Source organism: Scyliorhinus torazame, chromosome 4 (assembly GCF_047496885.1).
Source record: "Scyliorhinus torazame isolate Kashiwa2021f chromosome 4, sScyTor2.1, whole genome shotgun sequence".
Classification (NCBI taxonomy): Eukaryota; Metazoa; Chordata; class Chondrichthyes; order Carcharhiniformes; family Scyliorhinidae; genus Scyliorhinus; species Scyliorhinus torazame.
In genome coordinates, this window is record NC_092710.1 from 83,350,468 (window position 1) to 83,362,987 (window position 12,520).

The following is a 12,520-nucleotide window of genomic DNA, read 5'->3' on the forward strand; positions in this document are numbered from 1 at the left end:
CAGTGAAGGGAGCAGAGAGAGAGAGAGACAGTGAAGGGAGCAGAGAGAGAGACAGTGAAGGGAGCAGAGAGAGAGACAGTGAAGGGGGCAGAGAGAGAGAGAGAGAGACAGTGAAGGGGGCAGAGAGAGAGAGAGAGAGTCAAGGGGGCAGAGAGAGCGAGAGAGAGAAAGTGAAGGGAGCAGAGAGAGAGAGACAGTGAAGGGGGAAGAGAGAAAGAGAGGGACAGCGAAGGGAGCAGAGAGAGAGAGGGAGACAGTGAAGGGGGCAGAGAGAGAGAGAGACAGTGAAGGGGCAGAGAGAGAGCGAGACAGTGAGGGGGGCAGAGAGAGAGACAGTGAAGGGAGCAGAGAGAGAGAGAGAGACAGTGAAGGGAGCAGAGAGCGAGCGAGAGACAGTGAAGGGGGCAGAGAGAGAGAGAGAGACAGTGAAGGGAGCAGAGAGAGAGAGACAGTGACGGGGGCAGAGAGAGAGAGAGAGAGAGACAGTAAAGGGAGCAGAGAGAGAGAGAGAGACAGTGAAGGGAGCAGAGAGAGAGAGAGACAGTGAAGGGAGCTGAGAGAGAGAGAGACAGTGAAGGGAGCAGAGAGAGAGAGAGCCAGTGAAGGGAGCAGAGAGAGAGAGACAGTGAAAGGGGCAGAGAGTGAGAGAGAGAGTCAAGGGGGCAGAGAGAGCGAGAGAGAGAAAGTGAAGGGAGCAGAGAGAGAGAGACAGTGAAGGGGGCAGAGAGAGAGAGAGACAGTGAAGGGAGCAGAGAGAGAGAGGGAGACAGTGAAGGGGGCAGAGAGAGAGAGAGACAGTGAAGGGGGAAGAGAGAGAGAGAGACAGTGATGGGAGCAGAGAGAGTGAGAGACAGTGAAGGGGCAGAGAGAGAGCGAGACAGTGAGGGGGGCAGAGAGAGAGAGAGACAGTGAAGGGGGCAGAGAGAGAGCGACAGTGAAGGGAGCAGAGAGACAGAGAGACAGTGAGAAGGGGGCAGAGAGAGAGAGAGACAGTGAAAGGGGAAGAGAGAGACACGGATGGGAGCAGAGAGAGAGAGAGAGACAGTGAAAGGGGCAGAGAGAGAGAGTGACAGTGAAGGGGGCAGAGAGAGAGAGAGAGACACAGTGAAGGGGGCAGAGAGAGAAAGAAAGACAGTGAAGGGAGCAGAGAGAGAGAGAGAGACAGTGAAGGGGGCAGAGAGTGAGACAGACAGCGAAGGGGCAGAGAGCGAGAGACAGTGAATGGGGCAGACAGAGAGAGAGACAGTGAAGGGGGCAGAGAGAGAGAGAGAGTGAAGGGGGCAGAGAGAGAGAGAGACAGTGAAGGGAGCAGAGAGAGAGAGAGACAGTGAAGGGAGCAGAGAGAGAGAGAGACAGTGAAGGGAGCAGAGAGAGAGACAGTGAAGGGAGCAGAGAGAGAGACAGTGAAGGGGGCAGAGAGAGAGAGAGAGAGACAGTGAAGGGGGCAGAGAGAGAGAGTCAAGGGGGCAGAGAGAGCGAGAGAGAGAAAGTGAAGGGAGCAGAGAGAGAGAGACAGTGAAGGGGGAAGAGAGAAAGAGAGGGACAGTGAAGGGAGCAGAGAGAGAGAGGGAGACAGTGAAGGGGGCAGAGAGAGAGAGAGACAGTGAAGGGGCAGAGAGAGAGCGAGACAGTGAGGGGGGCAGAGAGAGAGACAGTGAAGGGGGTAGAGAGAGAGCGACAGTGAAGGGAGCAGAGAGACAGAGAGACAGTGAAGGGAGCAGAGAGAGAGAGAGAGAGAGACAGTGAAGGGGGCAGTGAGAGAGAGAGAGAGTGTGAAGGGGGCAGAGAGAGAGAGACAGTGAAGGGGGAGAGAGAGAGAGATACTGAAGGGGAAGAGAGAGAGATAGACAGTGAAGGGAGCAGAGAGAGAGAGAGACACTGAAGGGAGCAGAGAGAGAGAGAGAGAAAGTGAAAGTAGCAGAGAGAGAGACAGTGAAGGGGGCAGAGAGAGAGACAGTGAAGGGGGCAGAGAGAGTGAGAGACAGTGAAGGGGGCAGAGAGAGAGCGAGAGACAGTGAAGGGGGCAGAGAGAGAGAGAGAGACAGTGAAGGGAGCAAAGAGAGAGAGACAGTGACGGGGGCAGAGAGAGAGAGAGAGAGACAGTAAAGGGAGCAGAGAGAGAGAGACAGTGAAGGGAGCAGAGAGAGAGAGAGACAGTGAAGGGAGCTGAGAGAGAGAGAGACAGTGAAGGGAGCAGAGAGAGAGAGAGCCAGTGAAGGGAGCAGAGAGAGAGAGACAGTGAAAGGGGCAGAGAGTGAGAGAGAGAGTCAAGGGGGCAGAGAGAGCGAGAGAGAGAAAGTGAAGGGAGCAGAGAGAGAGAGACAGTGAAGGGGGCAGAGAGAGAGAGAGAGAGAGACAGTGAAGGGAGCAGAGAGAGAGAGGGAGACAGTGAAGGGGGCAGAGAGAGAGAGAGACAGTGAAGGGGGAAGAGAGAGAGAGAGACAGTGATGGGAGCAGAGAGAGTGAGAGACAGTGAAGGGGCAGAGAGAGAGCGAGACAGTGAGGGGGGCAGAGAGAGAGAGACAGTGAAGGGGGCAGTGAGAGAGAGAGAGAGTGTGAAGGGGGCAGAGAGAGAGATAGACAGTGAAAGTAGCAGAGAGAGAGACAGTGAAGGGGGCAGAGAGAGAGACAGTGAAGGGGGCAGAGAGAGTGAGAGACAGTGAAGGGGGCAGAGAGAGAGAGAGAGACAGTGAAGGGAGCAGAGAGAGAGAGAGAGACAGTGAAGGGAGCAGCGAGAGAGAGAGAGACAGTGAAGGGAGCAGAGAGAGAGCGAGAGACAGTGAAGGGAGCAGAGAGAGAGAGACAGTCAAGGTGGCAGAGAGAGAGAGAGCCAGTGAAGCGAGCAGAGAGAGAGAGACAGTGAAGGGAGCTGAGAGAGAGAGAGACAGTGAAGGGAGCAGAGAGAGAGAGAGCCAGTGAAGCGAGCAGAGAGAGAGAGACAGTGAAAGGGGCAGAGAGAGAGAGAGAGTCAAGGGGGCAGAGAGAGCGAGAGAGAGAAAGTGAAGGGAGCAGAGAGAGAGAGAGACAGTGAAGGGGGCAGAGAGAGAGAGAGAGACAGTGAAGGGAGCAGAAAGAGAGAGGGAGACAGTGAAGGGGGCAGAGAGAGAGAGAGACAGTGAAGGGAGAAGAGAGAGAGAGAGACAGTGAAGGGAGCAGAGAGAGTGAGAGACAGTGAAGGGGCAGAGAGAGAGCGAGACAGTGAGGGGGGCAGAGAGAGAGACAGTGAAGGGGGCAGAGAGAGAGCGACAGTGAAGGGAGCACAGAGACAGAGAGACAGTGAGAAGGGGGCAAAGAGAGAGAGAGAGAGACAGTGAAGGGGGGAGAGAGAGAGAAACAGTGAAGGGGGGAGAGAGAGAGAGATAGTGAAGGGGGAAGAGAGAGAGAGAGACAGTGAAGGGAGCAGAGAGAGAGAGAGACACTGAAGGGAGCAGAGAGAGAGAGAGAGAAAGTGAAGGTAGCAGAGAGAGAGAGAGAGAAAGTGAAGGTAGCAGAGAGAGAGACAGTGAAGGGGGCAGAGAGAAAGACAGTGAAGGGGGCAGAGAGAGAGAGAGACAGTGAAGGGGGCAGTGAGAGAGAGAGAGAGAGAGTGAAGGGTGCAGAGAGAGAGAGAGACAGTGAAGGGGACAGAGAGAGAGAGAGAGTCAGTGAAGGGGGCAGAGACAGAGAGACAGTGAAGGGGGAAGAGAGAGAGAGACAGTGAAGGGGGCAGAGAGAGAGAGAGAGACAGTGAAGGGGGAAGAGAGAGACAGTGAAGGGAGCAGAGAGAGAGAGACAGTGAAGGGGGAAGAGAGAGACACGGAAGGGAGCAGAGAGAGAGAGAGACAGTGAAGGGGGCAGAGAGAGAGAGTGACAGTGAAGGGGGCAGAGAGAGAGAGAGAGAGACACAGTGAAGGGGGCAGAGAGAGACAGTGAAGGGGGTAGAGAGAGAGAGAGACCGTGAAGGGGCAGAGAGAGACAGAGAGACAGTGAAGGGAGCAGAGAGAGAGAGAGACAGTGAAGGGGCAGAGAGAGAGAGAGACAGTGAAGGGCAGAGAGAGACAGGGAGACAGTGAAGGGGGCAGAGAGAGAGAGAGAGACAGTGAAGGGAACACAGAGTGAGAGAGAGACAGTGAAGGGAGCAGAGAGAGAGAGAGAGACAGTGAAGGGAGCAGAGAGAGACAGTAAAGGGGCAGAGAGAGAGAGACAGTGAAGGGCAGAGAGAGAGAGAGGGAGAGAGAGAGAGAGACAGTGAAGGGGGCAGAGAGAGAGAGAGTGACAGTGAAGGGGGCAGAGAGAGAGAGAGACAGTGAAGGGGGCAGAGAGAGAGAGAGCGACAGTGAAGGGGGCAGAGAGAGACAGTGAAGGGGGTAGAGAGAGAGAGAGAGACCGTGAAGGGGCAGAGAGAGACAGAGAGACAGTGAAGGGGGCTGAGAGAGAGACAGTGAAGGGGGCAGAGAGTGAGACAGACAGTGAAGGGGGCAGAGAGCGAGAGAGAGTGAAGGGGGCAGAGAGAGAGAGAGAGACAGTGAAGGGAGAAAAGAGAGAGAGAGACAGTGAAGGGAGCAGAGAGAGATAGAGACAGTGAAGGGAGCAGAGAGAGAGAGACAGTGAATGGAGCAGAGAGAGAGACAGTGAAGGGGGCAGAGAGAGAGAGAGAGAGACAGTGAAGGGGGCAGAGAGAGAGAGAGAGAGTCAAGGGGGCAGAGAGAGCGAGAGAGAGAAAGTGAAGGGAGCAGAGAGAGAGAGACAGTGAAGGGGGAAGAGAGAAAGAGAGGGACAGTGAAGGGAGCAGAGAGAGAGAGGGAGACAGTGAAGGGGGCAGAGAGAGAGAGAGACAGTGAAGGGGCAGAGAGAGAGCGAGACAGTGAGGGGGGCAGAGAGAGAGCGACAGTGAAGGGAGCAGAGAGACAGTGAAGGGAGCAGAGAGAGAGAGAGAGAGACAGTGAAGGGGGCAGTGAGAGAGAGAGAGAGTGTGAAGGGGGCAGAGAGAGAGAGACAGTGAAGGGAGAGAGAGAGAGAGATAGTGAAGGGGAAGAGAGAGAGATAGACAGTGAAGGGAGCAGAGAGAGAGAGAGACAGTAAAGGGGCAGAGAGAGAGAGACAGTGAAGGGCAGAGAGAGAGAGAGGGTGACGGTGAAGGGGGCAGAGAGAGAGAGAGGGAGAGAGAGAGAGAGACAGTGAAGGGGGCAGAGAGAGAGAGAGTGACAGTGAAGGGGGCAGAGAGAGAGAGAGAGACACACAGTGAAGGGGGCAGAGAGAGACAGTGAAGGGGGTAGAGAGAGAGAGAGACCGTGAAGGGGCAGAGAGAGACAGAGAGACAGTGAAGGGGGCTGAGAGAGAGAGAGAGACAGTGAAGGGGGCAGAGAGTGAGACAGACAGTGAAGGGGGCAGAGAGCGAGAGACAGTGAAGGGAGCAGAGAGAGAGAGAGAGACAGTGAAGGGAGCAGAGAGAGAGAGAGACAGTAAAGGGGCAGAGAGAGAGAGACAGTGAAGGGCAGAGAGAGAGAGAGGGAGAGAGAGAGAGAGACAGTGAAGGGGGCAGAGAGAGAGAGAGTGACAGTGAAGGGGGCAGAGAGAGAGAGAGACAGTGAAGGGGGCAGAGAGAGAGAGAGCGACAGTGAAGGGGGCAGAGAGAGACAGTGAAGGGGGTAGAGAGAGAGAGAGAGACCGTGAAGGGGCAGAGAGAGACAGAGAGACAGTGAAGGGGGCTGAGAGAGAGACAGTGAAGGGGGCAGAGAGTGAGACAGACAGTGAAGGGGGCAGAGAGCGAGAGAGAGTGAAGGGGGCAGAGAGAGAGAGAGAGACAGTGAAGGGAGAAAAGAGAGAGAGAGACAGTGAAGGGAGCAGAGAGAGATAGAGACAGTGAAGGGAGCAGAGAGAGAGAGACAGTGAATGGAGCAGAGAGAGAGACAGTGAAGGGGGCAGAGAGAGAGAGAGAGAGACAGTGAAGGGGGCAGAGAGAGAGAGAGAGAGTCAAGGGGGCAGAGAGAGCGAGAGAGAGAAAGTGAAGGGAGCAGAGAGAGAGAGACAGTGAAGGGGGAAGAGAGAAAGAGAGGGACAGTGAAGGGAGCAGAGAGAGAGAGGGAGACAGTGAAGGGGGCAGAGAGAGAGAGAGACAGTGAAGGGGCAGAGAGAGAGCGAGACAGTGAGGGGGGCAGAGAGAGAGCGACAGTGAAGGGAGCAGAGAGACAGTGAAGGGAGCAGAGAGAGAGAGAGAGACAGTGAAGGGGGCAGTGAGAGAGAGAGAGAGTGTGAAGGGGGCAGAGAGAGAGAGACAGTGAAGGGAGAGAGAGAGAGAGATAGTGAAGGGGAAGAGAGAGAGATAGACAGTGAAGGGAGCAGAGAGAGAGAGAGACAGTAAAGGGGCAGAGAGAGAGAGACAGTGAAGGGCAGAGAGAGAGAGAGGGTGACGGTGAAGGGGGCAGAGAGAGAGAGAGGGAGAGAGAGAGAGAGACAGTGAAGGGGGCAGAGAGAGAGAGAGTGACAGTGAAGGGGGCAGAGAGAGAGAGAGAGAGACACAGTGAAGGGGGCAGAGAGAGACAGTGAAGGGGGTAGAGAGAGAGAGAGACCGTGAAGGGGCAGAGAGAGACAGAGAGACAGTGAAGGGGGCTGAGAGAGAGAGAGAGACAGTGAAGGGGGCAGAGAGTGAGACAGACAGTGAAGGGGGCAGAGAGCGAGAGACAGTGAAGGGGGCAGACAGAGAGAGAGACAGTGAAGGGGGCAGAGAGAGAGAGAGAGAGAGTGAAGGGGGCAGAGAGAGAGAGAGAGACAGTGAAGGGAGCAGAGAGAGAGAGCGAGACAGTGAAGGGGGCAGAGCGAGAGAGACAGTGAAGGGAGCAGAGAGAGAGAGACAGTGAAGGGAGCAGAGAGAGAGAGAGACAGTGAAGGGAGTTGAGAGAGAGCGAGACAGTGAAGGGGGCAGAGCGAGAGAGACAGTGAAGGGAGCAGAGAGAGAGAGAGACAGTGAAGGGAGCAGAGAGAGAGAGAGACAGTGAAGGGAGCTGAGAGAGAGAGAGACAGTGAAAGGGGCAGAGAGAGAGAGAGAGTCAAGGGGGCAGAGAGAGCGAGAGAGAGAAAGTGAAGGGAGCAGAGAGAGAGAGAGACAGTGAAGGGGGCAGAGAGAAAGACAGTGAAGGGAGCAGAAAGAGAGAGGGAGACAGTGAAGGGGGCAGAGAGAGAGAGAGACAGTGAAGGGAGAAGAGAGAGAGAGAGACAGTGAAGGGAGCAGAGAGAGTGAGAGACAGTGAAGGGGCAGAGAGAGAGCGAGACAGTGAGGGGGGCAGAGAGAGAGACAGTGAAGGGGGCAGAGAGAGAGCGACAGTGAAGGGAGCACAGAGACAGAGAGACAGTGAGAAGGGGGCAGAGCGAGAGAGAGAGAGATAGTGAAGGGGGCAGAGAGAGAGAGACAGTGAAGGGGGGAGAGAGAGAGAGAGATAGTGAAGGGGAGAGAGAGAGAAAGACAGTGAAGGGAGCAGAGAGAGAGAGAGACACTGAAGGGAGCAGAGAGAGAGAGAGAGAGAGAGAGAAAGTGAAAGTAGCAGAGAGAGAGACAGTGAAGGGGGCAGAGAGAGAGACAGTGAAGGGGGCAGAGAGAGTGAGAGACAGTGAAGGGGGCAGAGAGAGAGAGAGAGACAGTGAAGGGAGCAGAGAGAGAGAGACAGTCAAGGGGGCAGAGAGAGAGAGAGAGAGAGACAGTAAAGGGAGCAGAGAGAGAGAGAGAGACAGTGAAGGGAGCAGAGAGAGAGAGAGACAGTGAAGGGAGCTGAGAGAGAGAGAGACAGTGAAGGGAGCAGAGAGAGAGAGAGCCAGTGAAGGGAGCAGAGAGAGAGAGACAGTGAAAGGGGCAGAGAGAGAGAGAGACAGTGAAGGGAGCAGAGAGAGAGAGGGAGACAGTGAAGGGGGCAGAGAGAGAGAGAGAGAGAGACAGTGAAGGGAGCAGAGAGAGAGAGGGAGACAGTGAAGGGGGCAGGGAGAGAGAGAGACAGTGAAGGGGGAAGAGAGCGAGAGAGACAGTGAAGGGGGCAGTGAGAGAGAGAGAGAGTGTGAAGGGGGCAGAGAGAGCGAGACAGTGAAGGGGGAGAGAGAGAGAGATAGTGAAGGGGAAGAGAGAGTGATAGACAGTGAAGGGAGCAGAGAGAGAGAGAGACACTGAAGGGAGCAGAGAGAGAGATAGAAAGTGAAAGTAGCAGATAGAGAGACAGTGAAGGGGGCAGAGAGAGAGACAGTGAAGGGGCAGAGAGAGTGAGAGACAGTGAAGGGGGCAGAGAGAGAGAGAGAGAGACAGTGAAGGGAGCAGAGAGAGAGAGAGACAGTGAAGGGAGCAGAGAGAGAGAGAGACAGTGAAGGGAGCAGAGAGAGAGAGAGAGACAGTGAAGGGAGCAGAGAGAGAGCGAGAGACAGTGAAGGGGGCAGAGAGAGAGAGCGAGACAGTGAAGGGAGCAGAGAGAGAGAGACAGTGAAGGGGGCAGAGAGAGAGAGAGAGAGAGACAGTAAAGGGAGCAGAGAGAGAGAGAGAGACAGTGAAGGGAGCAGAGAGAGAGAGAGACAGTGAAGGGAGCTGAGAGAGAGAGAGAGACAGTGAAGGGTGCAGAGAGAGAGAGAGCCAGTGAAGGGAGCAGAGAGAGAGAGACAGTGAAAGGGGCAGAGAGAGCGAGAGAGAGTCAAGGGGGCAGAGAGAGCGAGAGAGAGAAAGTGAAGGGAGCAGAGAGAGAGAGACAGTGAAGGGGGCAGAGAGAGAGAGAGAGAGAGACAGTGAAGGGAGCAGAGAGAGAGAGGGAGACAGTGAAGGGGGCAGAGAGAGAGAGAGACAGTGAAGGGGGAAGAGAGAGAGAGAGACAGTGAAGGGAGCAGAGAGAGTGAGAGACAGAGAAGGGGCAGAGAGAGAGCGAGACAGTGAGGGGGGCAGAGAGAGAGAGACAGTGAAGGGGGCAGAGAGAGAGCGACAGTGAAGGGAGCAGAGAGAGAGAGAGAGAGTGTGAAGGGGGCAGAGAGAGAGAGACAGTGAAGGGGGGAGAGAGAGAGAGATAGTGAAGGGGGAAGAGAGAGAGAGAGACAGTGAAGGGAGCAGACAGAGAGAGAGACACTGACGGGAGCAGAGAGAGAGAGAGAAAGTGAAGGTAGCAGAGAGAGAGACAGTGAAGGGGGCAGAGAGAGAGACAGTGAAGGGGGCAGAGAGAGTGAGAGACAGTGAAGCGGGCAGGGAGAGAAAGAGACACAGTTAAGGCGGCAGAGAGAGAGAGAGAGACAGTGAAGGGGGCAGAGAGAGAGAGAGAGAGAGACTGTGAAGGGAGCAGAGAGAGAGAGAGAGACAGTGAAGGGAGCAGAGAGAGAGAGAGACAGTGAAGGGGCAGAGAGAGAGAGAGACACTGAAGGGCAGAGAGAGAGAGAGGGAGACAGTGAAGGGGGCAGAGAGAGAGAGAGAGACAGTGAAGGGAACACAGAGTGAGAGAGAGACAGTGAAGGGAGCAGAGAGAGAGAGAGAGACAGTGAATGGAGCAGAGAGAGACAGAGACAGTAAAGGGGCAGACAGAGAGAGACAGTGAAGGGCAGAGAGAGAGAGAGGGTGACGGTGAAGGGGGCAGAGAGAGAGAGAGGGAGAGAGAGAGAGAGACAGTGAAGGGGGCAGAGAGAGAGAGAGTGACAGTGAAGGGGGCAGAGAGAGAGAGAGAGACAGTGAAGGGGGCAGAGAGAGAGAGAGCGACAGTGAAGGGGGCAGAGAGAGACAGTGAAGGGGGTAGAGAGAGAGAGAGACCGTGAAGGGGCAGAGAGAGACAGAGAGACAGTGAAGGGGGCAGAGAGAGACAGAGAGACAGTGAAGGGGGCTGAGAGAGAGAGAGAGACAGTGAAGGGGGCAGAGAGTGAGACAGACAGTGAAGGGGGCAGAGAGCGAGAGACAGTGAAGGGGGCAGACAGAGAGAGAGACAGTGAAGGGGGCAGAGAGAGAGAGAGAGAGTGAAGGGGGCAGAGAGAGAGAGAGAGACAGTGAAGGGAGCAGAGAGAGAGAGCGAGACAGTGAAGGGGGCAGAGCGAGAGAGACAGTGAAGGGAGCAGAGATAGAGAGAGACAGTGAAGGGAGCAGAGAGAGAGAGAGACAGTGAAGGGAGCTGAGAGAGAGCGAGACAGTGAAGGGGGCAGAGCGAGAGAGACAGTGAAGGGAGCAGAGAGAGAGAGAGACAGTGAAGGGAGCAGAGAGAGAGAGAGACAGTGAAGGGAGCTGAGAGAGAGAGAGACAGTGAAAGGGGCAGAGAGAGAGAGAGAGTCAAGGGGGCAGAGAGAGCGAGAGAGAGAAAGTGAAGGGAGCAGAGAGAGAGAGACAGTGAAGGGGGCAGAGAGAGAGACAGTGAAGGGAGCAGAAAGAGAGAGGGAGACAGTGAAGGGGGCAGAGAGAGAGAGAGACAGTGAAGGGAGAAGAGAGAGAGAGAGACAGTGAAGGGGCAGAGAGAGAGCGAGACAGTGAGGGGGGCAGAGAGAGAGACAGTGAAGGGGGCAGAGAGAGAGCGACAGTGAAGGGAGCACAGAGACAGAGAGACAGTGAGAAGGGGGCAGAGAGAGAGAGAGAGAGACAGTGAAGGGGGCAGAGAGAGAGAGAGAGTGGGAAGGGGGCAGAGAGAGAGAGACAGTGAAGGGGGGAGAGAGAGAGAGACAGTGAAGGGGGGAGAGAGAGAGAGATAGTGAAGGGGGAAGAGAGAGAGAGACAGTGAAGGGAGCAGAGAGAGAGAGAGACACTGAAGGGAGCAGAGAGAGAGAGAGTGAAGGTAGCAGAGAGAGAGAGAGAGAGAAAGTGAAGGTAGCAGAGAGAGAGACAGTGAAGGGGGCAGAGAGAAAGACAGTGAAGGGGGCAGAGAGAGAGAGAGACAGTGAAGGGGGCAGGGAGAGAGAGAGAGAGAGTGAAGGGGGCAGAGAGAGAGGGAGACAGTGAAGGGGACAGAGAGAGAGAGAGTCAGTGAAGGGGGCAGAGAGAGAGAGAGAGAGACAGTGAAGGGGGAAGAGAGAGAGAGACAGTGAAGGGGGCAGAGAGAGAGAGAGAGACAGTGAAGGGGGAAGAGAGAGACAGTGAAGGGAGCAGAGAGAGAGAGACAGTGAAGGGGGAAGAGAGAGACACGGAAGGGAGCAGAGAGAGAGAGAGACAGTGAAGGGGGTAGAGAGAGAGAGTGACAGTGAAGGGGGCAGAGAGAGAGAGAGACACAGTGAAGGGGGCAGAGAGAGAAAGAAAGACGGTGAAGGGAGCAGAGAGAGAGAGAGAGACAGTGAAGGGGGCAGAGAGTGAGACAGACAGTGAAGGGGGCAGAGAGAGAGAGAGAGAGTGAAGGGGGCAGAGAGAGAGAGAGAGACAGTGAAGGGAGCAGAGAGAGAGAGAGACAGTGAAGGGAGCAGAGAGAGAGACAGTGAAGGGAGCAGAGAGAGAGACAGTGAAGGGAGCAGAGAGAGAGAGACACTGAAGGGGGAAGAGAGAGAGAGACAGTGAAGGGCCAGAGAGAGAGAGAGAGACAGTGAAGGGGGCAGAGAGAGAGATATAGACAGTGAAGGGAGCAGAGAGAGAGAGAGAGACAGTGAAGGCGGCAGAGAGAGAGAGAGACAGTGAAGGGAGCAAAGAGAGAGAGAGAGAGACAGTGAAGGGAGCAGAGAGAGATCGAGACAGTGAAGGGAGCAGAGAGAGAGAGACACTGAAGGGGGCAGAGAGAGAGAGACAGTGAAGGGCCAGAGAGAGAGAGAGAGACAGTGAAGGGGGCAGAGAGAGAGATATAGACAGTGAAGGGAGCAGAGAGAGAGAGAGAGACAGTGAAGGCGGCAGAGAGAGAGAGAGACAGTGAAGGGAGCAAAGAGAGAGAGAGAGAGACAGTGAAGGGAGCAGAGAGAGATCGAGACAGTGAAGGGAGCAGAGAGAGAGAGACACTGAAGGGGGCAGAGAGAGAGAGACAATGAAGGGCCAGAGAGAGAGAGAGAGAGACAGTGAAGGGAGCAGAGAGAGAGATATAGACAGTGAAGGGAGCAGAGAGAGAGAGAGAGACAGTGAAGGGGGCAGAGAGAGAGAGACAGTGCAGGGGGCAGAGAGAGAGAGACAGTGAAGGGGCAGAGAGAGAGACAGTGAAGGGGGCAGAGAGAGAAAGAGAGACAGTGAAGGGGGCAGAGAGAGAGAGATAGACACTGAAGGGGGCATAGAGAGAGAGAGACAGTGAAGGGGACAGAGAGAGAGAGACAGTGAAAGGGCAGTGAGAGAGAGAGACAGTGAAAGGGGCAGAGCGAGAGAGACAGTGAAGGGGGCAGAGAGAGAGATATAGACAGTGAAGGGAGCAGAGAGAGAGAGATATACAGTGAAGGGAGCAGAGAGAGAGAGACAGACAGTGAAGGGGGCAGAGAGAGAAAGAGACACAGTTACGGCGGCAGAGAGAGAGAGACAGTGAAGGGGCAGAGAGAGAGAGACAGTGAAGGGAGCAGAGAGAGAGAGAGAGAGACACTGAAGGGGACAGAGAGGGAGAGACAGTGAAGGGCCAGAGAGAGAAAGAGAGACAGTGAAGCGGGCAGAGAGAGAGAGATAGACAGT

General features: G+C 55.3%; 1 protein-coding gene across 1 annotated transcript in view; it reads left to right on the top strand.

Annotated features, from left to right (window-relative positions):
* The window catches only part of LOC140411412 (kin of IRRE-like protein 1), an 82,297-nt gene that overhangs the window by 31,920 nt on the left and 37,857 nt on the right, over window positions 1-12,520 (top strand). The window lies entirely within an intron of this gene.